Raw genomic sequence first — 16,137 nt, forward strand, 5'->3', positions numbered from 1 at the left:
TCTCATGTAAAATTTGTTTCCAAGAGACTGCGTGTGCTAAGCTGACTCCATACCTTCTTGACACCTGCACAGTTGTTGGCATTACACAAGGGTTTTATTCGCCCCTGTTTAGAGTACAACTCCCATGTGTGGTGAGACTTCCAACATACAGGTCTTCTCAACACGGTTGAGTCAAAGGCTATTCGTTTCATTAAATCTCCAGCTCTACCTGGCTCCTTTCAGCTTCTGTCTCTTTGTCCCACTGTTGCATCTTTATCTCTTTTCTATCGCTACTTTAATGGTTACTGCCCTCTGAATAGTCTGTTTGCACCCCTCCACTGTCTACCAACAAATTCTCATCCTTTTTCCGTCCAACTCTCTGTCACGTTTTTTTTTTTTTTTATATAATAACGGTGTTTTTAAAATAAATGCTTAAATATTATTCAATTGATATTAATATTCAATAATATTAAAGAGCAGGGACAATGATTGTCTTGCTAAATCGTGCAACGATTCTCTAAGAACGAGAATTTAAAAACTTTCTCAACAGTACACAGCAGAGACTAATTACTCACAATTGCTGAATTACTGTACTGTTAGCCTCTGGAGAAAGTTACTTCACCCCTGACAATAAATAACTAATACTAATAATAATATCAGGCTCTTGCTGATGCTTTAACTCCTATCTGGCACAACGGATTTTAAGTTAATACAACAAGACTGGTCTAAGTACCAGTTATGAAGGCAAACGTTTATGCAAGCTAGGAGCTATATGGAAAATAAGCTTAATTTGGAGAAATGAAACAAGATTTTACTTTACATTAAGCTCAAGAAAAAGAACTGTTAAATTTATTGATTACAAAAAATAAATTTAACGTTACAATTCAAATCAAATTAATGAGACGCACTCACTCACTCACACAAAAGCTAAATACTTACGCCTAGGAAAAAACACCTTAACTAAACTCTTAGGACTACAAAATACAAAAAGGAAATACTGTAGTCGATGAATGCTTTGTATCACCCAAGGGGTGGGAGTTTGAAGAAACTGTCTCAGTGGAGTCTGGGTGCTAGGGACCTCTTCTCTCGCACTTCTGGAGCACAGGACCTCTCTCCGTCAGAGCAACAACTAGACTGCCCAAGTCGTGGGAAAGAAAAGCGGAGCACTAGGCCGCATTTTCTAACGGTCAGAGGCAAGCAGAGGCGAACAATAAAGAACAATAGTATCGCTCAGTACAGCACTTAGTGAAGTGCATTAAATCGGTCACTTTTGAAAACAGTGACGAATGTTTTGAAAAGTATACCCCGAAATGGAGAGAGAAATGGTTAACTGAGCGATACACAGTGAGTTTTCCACTAATAGTTCGTGGCTTCTCACAAAGGGGAAATGTCGCGAATTGATTCGTGACATTACGCCCCTAAAAAATTAAATTTTTTCCTTATGGGAAAAAATTTGTGGATATATATATATATGTACACATCCTAAGTCATTCACACAAGATTCACACTGTGGTGTGTGTGCTATCCTGCTACAGGAGAAAGTCGCAGTCGCCAGTGAGCGAAAAAACCGCGTATTTACGTTAATAGAAGCAAGCTTGAGGGAAAAACTCTGTGACGACGGTGAAAATCCTGTACTCAGGTCAAACTGAGCGAAAAGTCGCTACATTTACGCTGACAACTAATTGTTGTGTAGCGTGGTGTATGTAATACACGGTGTAGGTGTGACAGTTGTAGTGTAACTGTACCTACATGTAAAATGACAGTAAATAATATATGGCGATGACGAAGGCAGAGGAGAAGAGGCGGCAGCGTGCGGCAGACAATCAGCTGGCCCGCACAGCAAAACTGCTACACCCATTGCTGAACCTGCAAAACCAATTAAGGTGGAGCATCAAAAGTGTCAATGAGACAAAATTCTTATTACGTTACAATTACTCTCTCTGCCTAGCAATCAGTACATGCTACGAAAAGTACACTCGAGGTTGCCATTAATTTTAGCACACGATTAGTGTCGGCAAGTTGAGAATCCTTGTGCAAACTCGGGTCTTCCATAGCCTCAAACTGCACACGGGTCCTCAACTTGTGCCTTAACCTACAGTTCTTATATTAATATCGGGAAGCTGAGAATCCTTGTGCAAACTCGGGTCTTCCATAGCCTCAAGTCGCCTCTGCGGAGTTCTCTCTCGAACTTCCCCCTTAACCTACAGTACTTATATTAGTATCGGGAAGCTGAGAATCCTTGTGCAAACTTGGGTCTTCCATAGCCTCAAGTCGCCTCTGCGGAGTTCTCTCTCGAACTTCCCCCTTAACCTACAGTACTTATATTAGTATCGGGGAGCTGAGAATCCTTGTGCAAACTTGGGTCTTCCATAGCCTCAAGTCGCCTCTGTGGAATTCTCACTTCCCCCTTAACCTACAGTACTTATATTAGTATCGGGGAGCTGAAAATCCTTGTGCAAACTCGGGTCTTCCATAGCCTTAAGTCGCCTTTGCGGAGTTCTCTCTAGAACTTCCCCCTTAACCTACAGTACTTATATTAGTACCGGGGAGCTGAGAATCCTTGTGCAAACTTGGGTCTTCCATAGCCTCAAGTCACCTCTCAACTTCCCCCTTAACTTACGGTACATAATATGTATGTACAGGCCCTGGACATAATGTGTCCTGTGGGGCCAATGGGCGAGACGTCAGGTCTGCACCCACTTCACCACTACCCTGTCTCTCAACTGACTCAGAGATTACAGGTGTGGTTACGAACGGCACAGGAAGGACATGTCCCTGATTAGTGGTGATACTTTGGCACGCACTGCAGGAACAGACAAAACTATCTATGTCTCGTCCCATCCCTGGCCAGAAAAAGTCAGCTCGGATACGGCCCTGGGTCTTCCTTTTGCCCATGTGACCTCCTGAGGCTGAACAATGACCCCATTGTAACACAGCTAGGCGGTACTTGGCGGGAACGACAAACTGCAGTCGAACCTCGCCCTCGGGTGTTCGTGACTCACGGTAGAGCCGTCCTTGTTTACGAAGGAACTTGGCTCGACCTCCCCGTGAATACTTTATCACTCAACCCTTTTGTTTGTTCCGCACTGTAGCAAGTGTCGGGTCAGAATGTTGTTCTTGTACAACAAGTTGACTACACATCAGATCTTGCGGCGATTCAATGATCACTGGGGTGACACAGTCTGGAGCCTCAGCCATGGCTCGTGTTACCGCAGCAACTGAAGTCTGAGTAGCGTCATCGGAGCAACTATCCTTGACTCCATTAATATTTCCAATGATGAGGTCAAATAAAGGTTCTGGCATGACAACTGCAAGTGTCGTACCAGTATAAAATGGAGATGCCACCTGGATACATGCCTCAGGGAACAATCTCACTGATCCATCAATAAGGCTTGCATGGATCTGTTGACCTGTATACTGCTCAGGCCGAACTAGACTCTGCTTGACAGAGCAACCTGAGGAACCATTGTCTCTCAGGACCTTCACAGGAATGCCTCCCACAAACCCTGGCTGAACAAGGAAGGTACTGTCACCTGTGGGAGGGCCTGTGGAGGAAGCAGCTAGCCACTCATGAGGATGCTGAATTGATGTGGCAAACATTGTGCCTTGAGAATTATAAGGAGATGGAACATTGGCCATCTGTGGAGGGGGGTTCACTGTCACTGTGGGACTAGTGAACTGTGGGGAAGTACCCACACTGGTAGGGACGTGACCACCAGGCTGCTGCTGAGGAATGAAGGCTGCGTTTGCTTCCTGCCTCTTTTGAGCTGGTGGTGAAAAAGTTTGTCCCGACGGTCGGTTGCGTGGCTGATACTGCTGCTGGTTAGGGTACTTGTTGTACCTCTTCCACTCAGGTTTCTGAGTGTTTTGCCCCTGGTCCTTCCACTGCGGTTTTGGACCTTGGCCATTACTCTGAGAATGACTTTGTTGCTGGGGTTCAGTCTGAGACGGCTTCCCAGACTTGGCAGTATCTTTTCTGCTCCAGGTGTTTTGCTTACGAGTTTGATACCCGTATGCAATAAAGAATGCGTCAGCCTTTTCTGCCATTTGGCTGGCATCTTTCACCTGGCAGATCTTAAGCTGTGCTATGAGCTCAGCAGGCCACGACCTCTCTAGCTGTGTACGCAGCATAAGGTCAATTATCCCCTCACGCGTGGAAGGAGTTTCATCTTTCTCCATCCACTCATTTAAGTAAGCTGTGAGATGATCAAGGAACTGAACAGCTGTCTCCTTGTCTTGGAGACGAGCTTGCATGAACTGAACTTTGGCGTCGTCTACTGTGAGACCATACGCCTTAATGAGTGCAGCTTTCATCATCTCATATGTGAGATTGTCTCCACGAATTCTGTGGAGAATATCGAGAGCAGGGCCCTCAAATAGGCTAAGAAACTGAAGCCGCTTAGCTGCCTCATCCAGTTGATACATGTCTGCCATGTCCTCAAAACGAGCTATGTACGGCTCGATTCGCTCGCTTTCCTTGTATGAAGGAAGCTTGATGCGTGGGGTCGCCAGGACATGTGCAGGGAGAACGCTCGTGGAGCTTAGACCAACTGCACCAGACGTGTCTGAAGCCAAGGAATCTCGCTTGAGCTTCAGCACTTCAAGTTCATGTTCTCGTTCTTTCTCTCGTTCCTCACGTTCGTATTCGCGCTGTTCTCGCTCGTATTCGCGCTGAATCTTACGCTCTTCACGGGCATCATTCTCGCGCTGCTGCTCCTGATTATGCCGTGAGAGTATATACTCTTTAATTTCGGTTGGGTCCGAAAGACCCATATCTTTGGCTTCCTGTAAAAATACAGTAGTAGCCATGGCGCTAATTTATTAAGCAAACCGAAACTGAGTACTGACTGCTTAGCGACGAATACTAATAAACACAAGTAAAGAATACAGACACAAGCTAGTGGTGACCAGTCTTATCTAGTTAACTGGCAAAGATTAAAGCAAAAATGCGAACAACTAAGAACTCTCAATAATTAACACAATGGGTACGGCGGCTACCCAGGAGCGAATAAAATCGTCTGGCGTTACCAAGAATAAACTAGAGTTAAGTACTCTATTGATTAATAAAAAAAAAATTCACTTGCTAAATCAACGGTAACCACCAGTAAACTTGTGCCTATAGACTTTAATGATAAATACCTAAATATGAATGAGTGAACACTATCTCGTGAATAGCTTTAGAGCTAGGAGTTAATATCCTGGAATGAGGTCGCCAATTGTCACGGTTTTTTTTTTTTTTATATAATAACGGTGTTTTTAAAATAAATGCTTAAATATTATTCAATTGATATTAATATTCAATAATATTAAAGAGCAGGGACAAAGATTGTCTTGCTAAATCGTGCAACGATTCTCTAAGAACGAGAATTTAAAAACTTTCTCAACAGTACACAGCAGAGACTAATTACTCACAATTGCTGAATTACTGTACTGTTAGCCTCTGGAGAAAGTTACTTCACCCCTGACAATAAATAACTAATACTAATAATAATATCAGGCTCTTGCTGATGCTTTAACTCCTATCTGGCACAACGGATTTTAAGTTAATACAACAAGACTGGTCTAAGTACCAGTTATGAAGGCAAACGTTTTTGCAGGCTAGGAGCTATATGGAAAATAAGCTTAATTTGGAGAAATGAAACAAGATTTTACTTTACATTAAGCTCAAGAAAAAGAACTGTTAAATTTATTGATTACAAAAAATAAATTTAACGTTACAATTCAAATCAAATTAATGAGACGCACTCACTCACTCACACAAAAGCTAAATACTTACGCCTAGGAAAAACACCTTAACTAAACTCTTAGGACTACAAAATACAAAAAGGAAATACTGTAGTCAATGAATGCTTTGTATCACCCAAGGGGTGGGAGTTTGGAGAAACTGTCTCAGTGGAGTCTGGGTGCTAGGGACCTCTTCTCTCGCACTTCTGGAGCACAGGACCTCTCTCCGTCAGAGCAACAACTAGACTGCCCAAGTCGTGGGAAAGAAAAGCGGAGCACTAGGCCGCATTTTCTAACGGTCAGAGGCAAGCAGAGGCGAACAATAAAGAACAATAGTATCGCTCAGTACAGCACTTAGTGAAGTGCATTAAATCGGTCACCTTTGAAAACAGTGACGAATGTTTTGAAAAGTATACCCCGAAATGGAGAGAGAAACGGTTAACTGAGCGATACACAGTGAGTTTTCCACTAATAGTTCGTGGCTTCTCACAAAAGGGAAATGTCGCGAATTGATTCGTGACACTCTCTAATGCAAGAGTTAACTACTCCTAGTCCTTCATGTATGCAACAGGTCACCTCTGGAACTGTCTCCCTCTGTCTGTATTTTCTACTGCTTATTATATCTAGTCTTTCAAATACAGTGTGTCCAGGCATCTCGAAATGACTGGATCTTTAATTTGACTTTACCTTATCTTTCCTCTGTAGGGAACAATTTTACGGGATCCTAGCATTTGGTTCCTTCTCTCTTGAATAAGAAAGAAGTCTCTCTCTCTCTCTCTCTCTCTCTCTCTCTCTCTCTCCCTCTCTGAACAGCCATATAATAAACAAAACTTAGGACGAAGAACCCAAGCATCTCTGATCAAACCTTAACCAGGCCTTTCATTGGTATTACCGTATTACCTGACATTTACACAAACATCGCTTACCTTACATGTGTACTTTTCTCCTAATAATATTTGAGAGAGAGAGAGAGAGAGAGAGAGAGAGAGAGAGAGAGGGGGGGGAGGTAATCAACCTTAGCAGTTTCGAAGAAGAGGCCTTTTAAATATTCACATTTTCTATGAAACGAGACAGACACACCGCACAGTCAGCGAAAGAAAAAATCAAGTGCAATCAGAATTTGGAAGACAAGGCTTTGAACACTGTAGCTAGAGAATAAAGGGTAATGTTACTCTGGGCATTCTTTGTTGGTATGGTGTGTGATGTTGAGTTTAAAGCAAGACAATGCGGGAGTAGCACTGTATGTTTTAGTTTAGCTTTCCCAGTGGCTTTAGGGATAAGTGGATATCAAAGAGTATAGAATCACCTAACTTACTTTACAGTGTAACAGTTTGTGTCTAATATATATTAGCATGGTTGAAGTAATGGATTGCTGTATGGTTTAATACGTTATGAATTTTTTTTTAGTTAAAGTTTTCCAGTGGTTACTTACATTCAAATGTTTGCCATGAAAGTTAGTTTTTATTTGTTCTTAACAAATTTATATTAGTGTATGATTAATAAGATTTACTGTATTTTTCTTATTCATCTCTATTCTCTTCATAATCAATTACTATAGAACCAAAGGTCATGTAGCACGTAGTGGTAACTGTTCTGGACGTAACTGTAGATACCGTAGTGCCATTACCAGCCACTTGTTCAGCCTGATCAATAATAAAGACGGTGACGAGAGGCAGCATCAGTCTGGTGAATAATTGTCTTACTCAAGAGATAATGCAAGAGGCAATAATGAGGAGGGACGGGCAACATCAGTTTGGTTAATAATTATATTCAAGAGATCAATGCAGAAGGCAATGATGAGGAGGGAGGGGCAGCATCAGTTTTGTCAATAATTATACCCAAGCGATCAATACAGGAGGCAGTGATGAGGTGAAAAGGGCAGCAGCAACACCATTATACAACTTGCATTATGGATGGACGCTGACCCTTCCATGTCTCACCCCGCTGGTCCTGTAATGGCTCTACTCCAGTGACTTTCACTTCCTTGGTGGTGTTGGCTTGCACAACAGATCTAACGGTCGAAAAATCAACCCATAACTATTACACGGAATATTTAGCGATTGTGTTACTTGCTAGAACTGGTCCATCTGCACTTCCATGCAACACACCAACAAGATATTAACCTATTCAGTCCAACGACGTGATTTTAATTTTATGCTTGTTGCAACCAGACGAATATGTTCGATTTAGGAAGGACTTATACTGCACATGGAGCTTATGCTCACTGTATCTAACCTGTCCATTTCGAAAAATTTCCCCAAAGTTAATAAAACCGTCTGGAACATAAACACGTCGTCGTAGCTGAGGGATTAAAATTCTCGATTACACCGTAACACAAACCATAAGAGATGTTTCTGTGGCTCATGTGAGGACACAGGTGGTTATAACAAGACATTAAACTACACATAACACAAGTGCTAAGTGATGTTTCCGCGGTATATCACAGCACACACATGGATATAAGACTTAACACTAGTGATATGATATTTCCATTGCTTAACACAGAACGCAGGTGGTTATAACAAGACATAACATTAGTGCTGTACACAGGTGGTTATAACAAGACATAACATTAGTGCTGTACACAGGTGGTTATAACAAGACATAACATTAGTGTTGTACACAGGTACTGTACATATAACAAGGTATAACACTAGTGTACTGCACCAGTGAATATAAGACATAACACTAGTGCAGTACACAGGTGGATATAACAAGACGTAACACTAATGCTATGATGTTTCCGTGGCATATCACAGCGTACAGGCGGGTATAACAAGTCATAACACTGGTGCTAAATGATGTTTCCGTGGCATAACACAATACACACGGGGATATAACAACACATCAATCTGCACATAACACTAGTAAATAAAACACCACTAAGGCGGGCATATGACATCAGGCTACACATAACTAGTTCATAACATAATACACATGTGGGTATATGAAATAAAACTATACATAACACTTGTACATAACACATAACATTAGTAGGTATATATCACATAACTGTATATAACACTAACACATAACGCGGTACACAAGTGGACATAACATGATATAAAACTACACATAACATTAGTACATAAGACTGTACACAGTCTCTCTCTCTCTCTCTCTCTCTCTCTCCACCCTTTAGGCCTCTCCCCTCACCCCTGCCACTTCACCTCACCCACACCCTCGCCCCTGTCAGTTTAACTCACCCTTTTCCTCACCCCCACCCCTGCCACTCAACACTTCAGCGCACAATCTCTCACCCTGAACCCTGCCTCTCAACACTTCAACTCACCCTCTCTCCTCCTCTTACTGGCTTCCCTCAACCTCTGTCTCTCCGCCTCATGGCTGCATCTTTATCTCTTTTCCATCGCTACTTTATTGATCACTGCTCCTCTGAACTGTCTGCTTGCATCCCTCCACCACTACGGCGGGCTCGTAGCATCCGTTTAGCAACAAACTTTCATCCCTTCTCTGTCCAACTTTCCAATGCAAGAGTTAACCGCTAATCCCAGTCCTTCATGTATGCAACAAGTCAACTGTGGAACTCTCCCTCTGTCTGTTTTTCCAACTGCCTACGATCTCCATCTTTCAAACGCAGTGTGTCCAGGCATCTCGAAGTGAATGGACCTTGAATTTGGCTCTCTGTTATCTTGTTTTCGTTTTTTCTTGGAGTGAGCAATTTACAGGCCAATAGCCTTTGGCTCCTTCGTCTTAGCATTAAGAAAAAAATTGATGGATCTAAGTTTGGCAGATTATGGCGACTGAAAAATTACCGCGAGGATTGACTGGAATTATGTCTCTGCTCTAACAGTGTTTAGAAGGATGAGCGGAGGGACTGAATGTGATTAGGCCCGTGTGGTCCAGAGCACATGTATGTATTTGAATGTGAAAAGTTGGAGAGAGAGAGAGAGAGAGAGAGAGAGGAGAGGAGGGATACACTTAGTCCTTATAGTGAAACCGAGCGAAGATGTCTGAAAACTATGCGAGTACAAAGCTAGCGTACAACAAGTATGCAGGAGTGTAAAACTGGAAGGATTCTACTGTCCTGAAAATGACTTAATTAAAAAGGGAAGAAAGAATACAGTGTCTGAAAACAAAACCAAAGGACAGGCTGGTGGTGGTAATGTTTTTGGTCGAGTGTACAAGAGAGTATAATGCAGTGAGTGTATGTAAAAGCGTCAGTGAGACCAGAAAGGAAACACAGACTTAGAGAGAGAGAGAGAGAGAGAGAGAGAGAGAGAGAGAGAGAACTGACAGTAAATTTTATCTCGTACGAGGGTAATACAGAAAGAAGAATATAAAAAAGGAAATGGAGTTATTAATGATTCAGAATAAGTAACAAAAAACGAAAGAATATGAAGATTTTGGTAGAACGAGCAATACGATAAAACACACACACACACACACACACACACACACACACACACACACACACACACACACACTCGCTCGCTCGCTCGTGTGCCTGGGGTTAGGTTGTGACGTGGAGGGTACAGACAAAAAATTGAAATGTAACAGGTGTAAGATGGGTGTGGAGGAAAATGAAAAAATAAAAAATGGGAGGATGAGAGGTACCGTAACGGCTGAGGAGGATATCAAGAAAAGTCGATGAAAAGGAGAGTAAACTCAGAAAATGGAGAAAGGAGTGGATATTGATGATGATGATGACCATGATGAAGGTGATGGTTTGGTGGGGGTGGTTGTGGTGGTGGCTGTGATTTTGTAGAGGACAAAAGATGACAGAAGAAGTCACGGAGGATAGGAGGAAGAGAAATTATGCAAGTTAAGAGTCGAAGAGAAATTCTTAGGAAGAAGAGGAGTTATGAAAAAAAAAAATGGAGAGAGAGAGAGAGAGAGAGAGAGAGCAGTAATATAAGTAATATAAGGAACAGTGAGAGTGGTAGACTGCGATATAAGATTCCACCTGGCCCTATAATCCAGCATGACACAGTGAGAGGTGTCCCCATCAGCTTCTTATATAGTGGTTTTGTAACAACTGGGTGGTTGAGTTGGAGTCCTTTTACAGATGAATGGAGTGCAAGAGGACGGGAAAAAATTGTTGGATTGAAACAAAACATATCGGCTTGCCAGTTGTGTGTGTTTTGGGGAGCGGTGTTTATTGAGAGAGAGAGAGAGAGAGAGAGAGAGAGAGAGAGAGAGAATGTTCATGAATGGAAAGCCAAATATTTTAAATAATGGAGACACTCGCACACACGCAGCTGAAAAGGATAAAACACGAAAGCAATTTGACACACACACACACACACACACACACACACACACACACACAGTTTTAAATGACTATGTCCTTAACTGGATAACCTTAACATATATTACATTTATGCTGATGCTTCTAAAGACAATTTGTTCATGATTCATAATATTCTTTTAGTTCTTCTGTTGGTTTCATTTTCATTTTTTCTTCCTCACTTTGTAGATGGAATTGATGCTTTGGGTTTTTTATTGGCTATTTTTATTTGTTCTCGATAGTTTAGTTTGGTATTTCCATTTACCCTCTACTACTGTTTCACTTTTTAATCTCCTTCAGCCAAGTACTTCTGTATTTCTCTTTATATCAACTGCTTTTTAAATTCTGCTTCCCACTGATTTCATAATAACAATTATTTTTAGATTTTAGTGCATTCCCTTTCTTTTAATTTCCTCAGTTTTATCATCTCTTTTCCAAACGCCCAAAGTCATTTAAGTTTTTTTTACACTTTTCAAAAAAATAAAAAATAAATAAAGCTTTCCCATTCTCCTATCACTAATGTCATTTCTGTCTCACTCACTAGTCTTTCTCATACTTATTTTCTCACCTGATCTCAACCTACTCGAAATCTGTCTTCCATCATCATCTCCTTTCCATCCCATTCGTCTCTTTCGTTCTCTCCTTCTCGTATAATCGTTTGCTTCTCATAAAATCTTCAAGTCCATCTCGTTTAGTCGTGGCCAGAGTTCTATCCTTAATATCATTTTTTCCTACATTTACCATTTTCTTTTCTCTGTTTTTTCTTTCCTTTTTTTTTTTTTTTTTTTTTTTTTTTATTGTCACTCATTCTTTCCTTCGTCCTCTTTCCATTCGTTTTCGTTCCCTTTATTCTTCTTTCTATATATCTTTTTGTTTCCTCGCCCTTCGTGCTTCCAATATTTTTCCTTCTCCCTCGTCCTGCCCCCTTCCTGGTTCCTTAATGTATCCTACACCTTCCTCCCTATATCCCCACTCCTTCCCTCCCACCACCTTGCTCCTAGCCTCCTCCCTCTCCTCACTTTCTTTCTCCCTTTGCTCTTTTCTCTCCATTCTTCCGTCCTTCATCCAACTTCCTTTCTCTGTTTCTTCTTAAACCTTCATTCTTTCCTCATTTTCTCCACCAATCTCTGTGTACTTGCCTCCATTCGATTTCTCTCCCATCCCCCACCTATCTCTTCCTCCCTCCTTCCGTCTCACCTCTCCATTCCTTCCTCTCCACGCATCACTCCTCCATTTCTTGCCTGTCATGTGTCTTTCTTCCTTCTTCACATTTCTCTCCCTCCTTCCTCCTCTTCAACTCTCTTTTCCTTCCTATCCCCTACTCACTTCTTTCTTTATGTTTTCCCCATTCTTTCTTCCTTCCTCTCCTCGCCTCATTCTCTCTTTATTTTTCTTCTTTCTTTCTAACTTCCTCTATTCCTTTCTGCCTTTTTTCTTCTCTCCTTCCTTTCCTCTCCTGTGCTCCCTGTTTTCAAACTATTCTTTAACCTCTCGATGGCAGGTCCATAACCCTAAGTTGGTGTGTGTGTGTGTGTGTGTGTGTGTGTGTGTGTGTGTGTGTGTGTGTGTGTGTGTGTGTGTGTGTGTGTGTTTATGTCAGGAAGAAGGAACCAAAGGCCACAAGTGACCGCAATAACTGTTCCTTCCAAGAGAAAAACAAAATACAAGAGAGAGCCAAATTCAAGATCCGATGATTTCGAGATGCCTGGACACACTGCGTTTGAAAGACTGGAGATCATGGGAAACAGGAAATACAGACAAAGAGAGACAGTTCCAGAGTTGACCTGTTGCATGAGTGAAGGACTGGGAGTAACGGTTAACTCTTCCATTAGAGAGTTGGACAGAAAATGGATGAGAGTTTGCTGCTAGACGGGTGCTACGAGCCCCTCGTAGAGGTGGAGGAATGCATGCAGACAGTTCAGAGGAGCAGTGACCATTAAGAAGTAGCGATAGAAAAGAGATAAAGATGCAACAGTGCGGCGAAGTGACAGAGGTTGAAGGGAGTCAGTAAGAGGAGGAGAGTTAACGAGACGAAAAGCCATTGACTCCACCCTATTGAGAAGAGCTGCATGTAGGGAACCTCCCCACACATGAGAGTTGTACTCCTCCGCACAGGGGCGGATAAAACCCGTGCATAGAGTCAACAATTATGTAGGGGTAAAGAAGGAAGGGAGTGTGTGCTTACAGCTAATACCAGGACTCACATGGGAGGATAAAGTCCCTCACTCGCAAACTCTCCAGCGGGAGAAGGCAACCAGCACCGAATCCGTGCTGGCTAAAAAAGCAGCTGAAATGGGTTGGACACGTGCTGTGCATGCGTGAGCACAACCTTTCCAAGTTCTGAACGGCCAGTTCCCTGCAACACGCATCAATCCAGGACGACAGCTAAATATATAAAAAGATTAAATACTGATGGATTACAGTGAAATGTAATCCAACATCATTCCAAAAGATCTTGAAACCAATGCCTTGGACAAAAAACAATGCGAGCGCTCTGCAGCGCAGAAACCATTTTTTCGAAGATGGTTGGGACCTGTCCAGAGAAGAGCGTAGACAGTGAAGGCACAACCAAAGCAGAGTTCTCCCAGCAAACCCGGACTTGACATGTTGTCTGTGTGGCAAAGTTTCGGATCCAGGATTGGTCTGCACAGTTGCACACGTTGGCTCCAAAGACAGTGAGAAAAATGCCATCCTTGTGGGAATACTAGACGTCGTCATCTGTTGCAGGACAGCTTTAAGGTGTGTGTGTGTGTGTGTGTGTGTGTGTGTGTGTGTGTGTGTGTGTGTAAACTAACATGTATAACTTCTAAATTTGAAACTCTCACGTGGAGGTGATTAATGGAGTGGGAGGTGTGATTTAAACAGTGACAAAAGATGCGAAGGAAACGAAGTATTTGAAGCCAATGAAAAAGGGAGTGATGGCAATGGGAGGTACAATAGGTGAAATGAGTGTTGGGAAGGGAAAGATACGGGGATTGCAGTTTTTAGGGAATGTTAAAAGGGAATGTTTGGATAGGAAAAGTGATATGTGGTGAGTAAAGGAAAAGAGCACTAAGGATGGAAAGGAAGGGATAAGCTGAAGAAGAGAAAGAGGATTGTTTGAGGGTAAGATTGAAGAATGTGTATGGTGGTCAATAGTCTTATACACCTTTTTACATTATAATAAACAATTATGGATGCAACCAGGCACACACACCCAACACTCACACTGCCCTGTATGGCCTGGTGTGATAGTTTGAAATTTATTGCATGGAAGGGAAAGTAAATGGGACAATGGTTTGCACAGTAAATCATTCATTATCTTGGCTCTGTTTATCAGTACACATTGGCTGGTGGAGATATAAAGTCATCCTCTTCGGTGTCTTATGGAATATAAGCCAGAATAGAATGTCCCCAGATCCATCTCACTCACTCTATGTAACTTGGTAATTATGAGGCCGTTGGCAATACAAGTGGCTGGTGATGTTTACGTAGAAAGAGTTAATTCTCATCTTCTTTCAGTGTTAACCCCAGTATAGTTTGCTGCATCTGTGTGTGTGTGTGTGTGTGTGTGTGTGTGTGTGTGTGTGTGTGTGTGTGTGAGTGTGTGTGTGTGTGTGTGTGTCAGCATTGTGAAATGTGATGTGGAGAGGAACAAAACACCACCCAAAACCTGTTTGTAGTGGAACCTTCAGAGGCTTAAAATCCGCTCACGCACGTGGGCTCATGAAAGAGGCCTTGTTGTTACCCCTTTGTGGAGTTGGATATGATACTATTCACTTTAGAACTTTTTTTTTTACTGTTCTGCCCTTCTTCGTCCAGTTTCTTTTTCTTTCTTTTTCTTTTTTTTTTTTTTTTATCTAGGCCATTCTTGCCTTTTGGTCCAGGGGGTACTTACCCACACATACTGTAAACACAACTTTATTGTTCCACAAGCAGTAAATGAAGGGCCTGCCAGGTCGTGCTGATCTGCTCTTAATCTTAACAACTCCTCTCATTTATTTCGTTCTTCTATACAGCATTTTCATACTAAAATTTCATTGTTTATTCCCAGTCTTTTATTTTCCATATCAATTTTCTTCTGTTTTCTGCTCTTTCTCCAATATAAATTTTATTAGTTTGATGAATAATTTTCTTTTTCTCGTGATTCCAATATTTTTTATTTATTATTTGTCATCTCTTATTTCATTCTCATTTTTTGACTTGTAACATTTTTGTGTTTCATTAGGTAACATTATCATGTATCATTAGTAATTTTATCTTTCTGTAATTGGATATAATTTCTTACACACACACACACACACACACACACACACACACCATTTCTTCCACATTAGCACAACGCTCATCGATTGTTAAAAAAAAAAAAAAAGATAATATTCCTGTCCAAGGCATTTACCAGCTCTGTGGGTCGTAGTGATAATTAAAGTGCGATACTCTCTCTCTCTCTCTCTCTCTCTCTCTCTCTCTGTAGGTTTCGATTTACCCTTACCTTTCACTCCTCTTCACAACCTCATGCTTGGCTTTCATGCATGCATCTCCTTCCTCCCACCCTCTCTCCCTCTTTTACGCCCCACCTTCAGTAAATCATCTCTCCCAAGGACACTTTTGGCAAGCGTGCGCTCCCACTTGACAATATTTGATAGCACTGATATGGTATCGTTTGGTGGCTCAGCACGCCGCCCTAATTTAGTGTAATGCTGCTGGCTGTTGTCACTTGAGAGATTCCCTGCATCATTTAATCCCTCTCCAATTTCCTGCTTGCCTTACCACTTCTTCTCTGCCTCATTTCATCTTTCCTTCCCCCTTCCCATTCCATCTTTTTCTTCCCTTTGCCTTTCCCCCCTTGTTCCTTCCTCCTCCCTTCATTACTAGCTTTTCCCTTTTCGTCAATTCAATTTTATTTTTCTTCTCTCGTCTATCCTCCTTCCTTACTTATCACCTTTTCTCATCACTTTTCCATTCTCCCCTCACTTCTCTTTTCTTCTCTTCCTCCTTCTCCTTGTCCCTGTACCCCCTGTCCGGTGCTGCTGTGTCCCTAATAGCTTGTGGTAGCAGTCCTCCAGAGAGTCATTGAGGAGGGGTGAAAGTGGGGGACGGGGGAGTCCTGAGTCTGAAGTGGAATGTTGGATTGTATCTGATTGGGAGAGAGAGAGAGAGAGAGAGAGAGAGAGAGAGAGAGAGAGAGAGAGAGAGAGAGAGAGCGT

Source organism: Coenobita brevimanus, chromosome 17 (assembly GCF_032717465.1).
Source record: "Coenobita brevimanus isolate Jiangsu-jjx chromosome 17, ASM3271746v2, whole genome shotgun sequence".
Classification (NCBI taxonomy): Eukaryota; Metazoa; Arthropoda; class Malacostraca; order Decapoda; family Coenobitidae; genus Coenobita; species Coenobita brevimanus.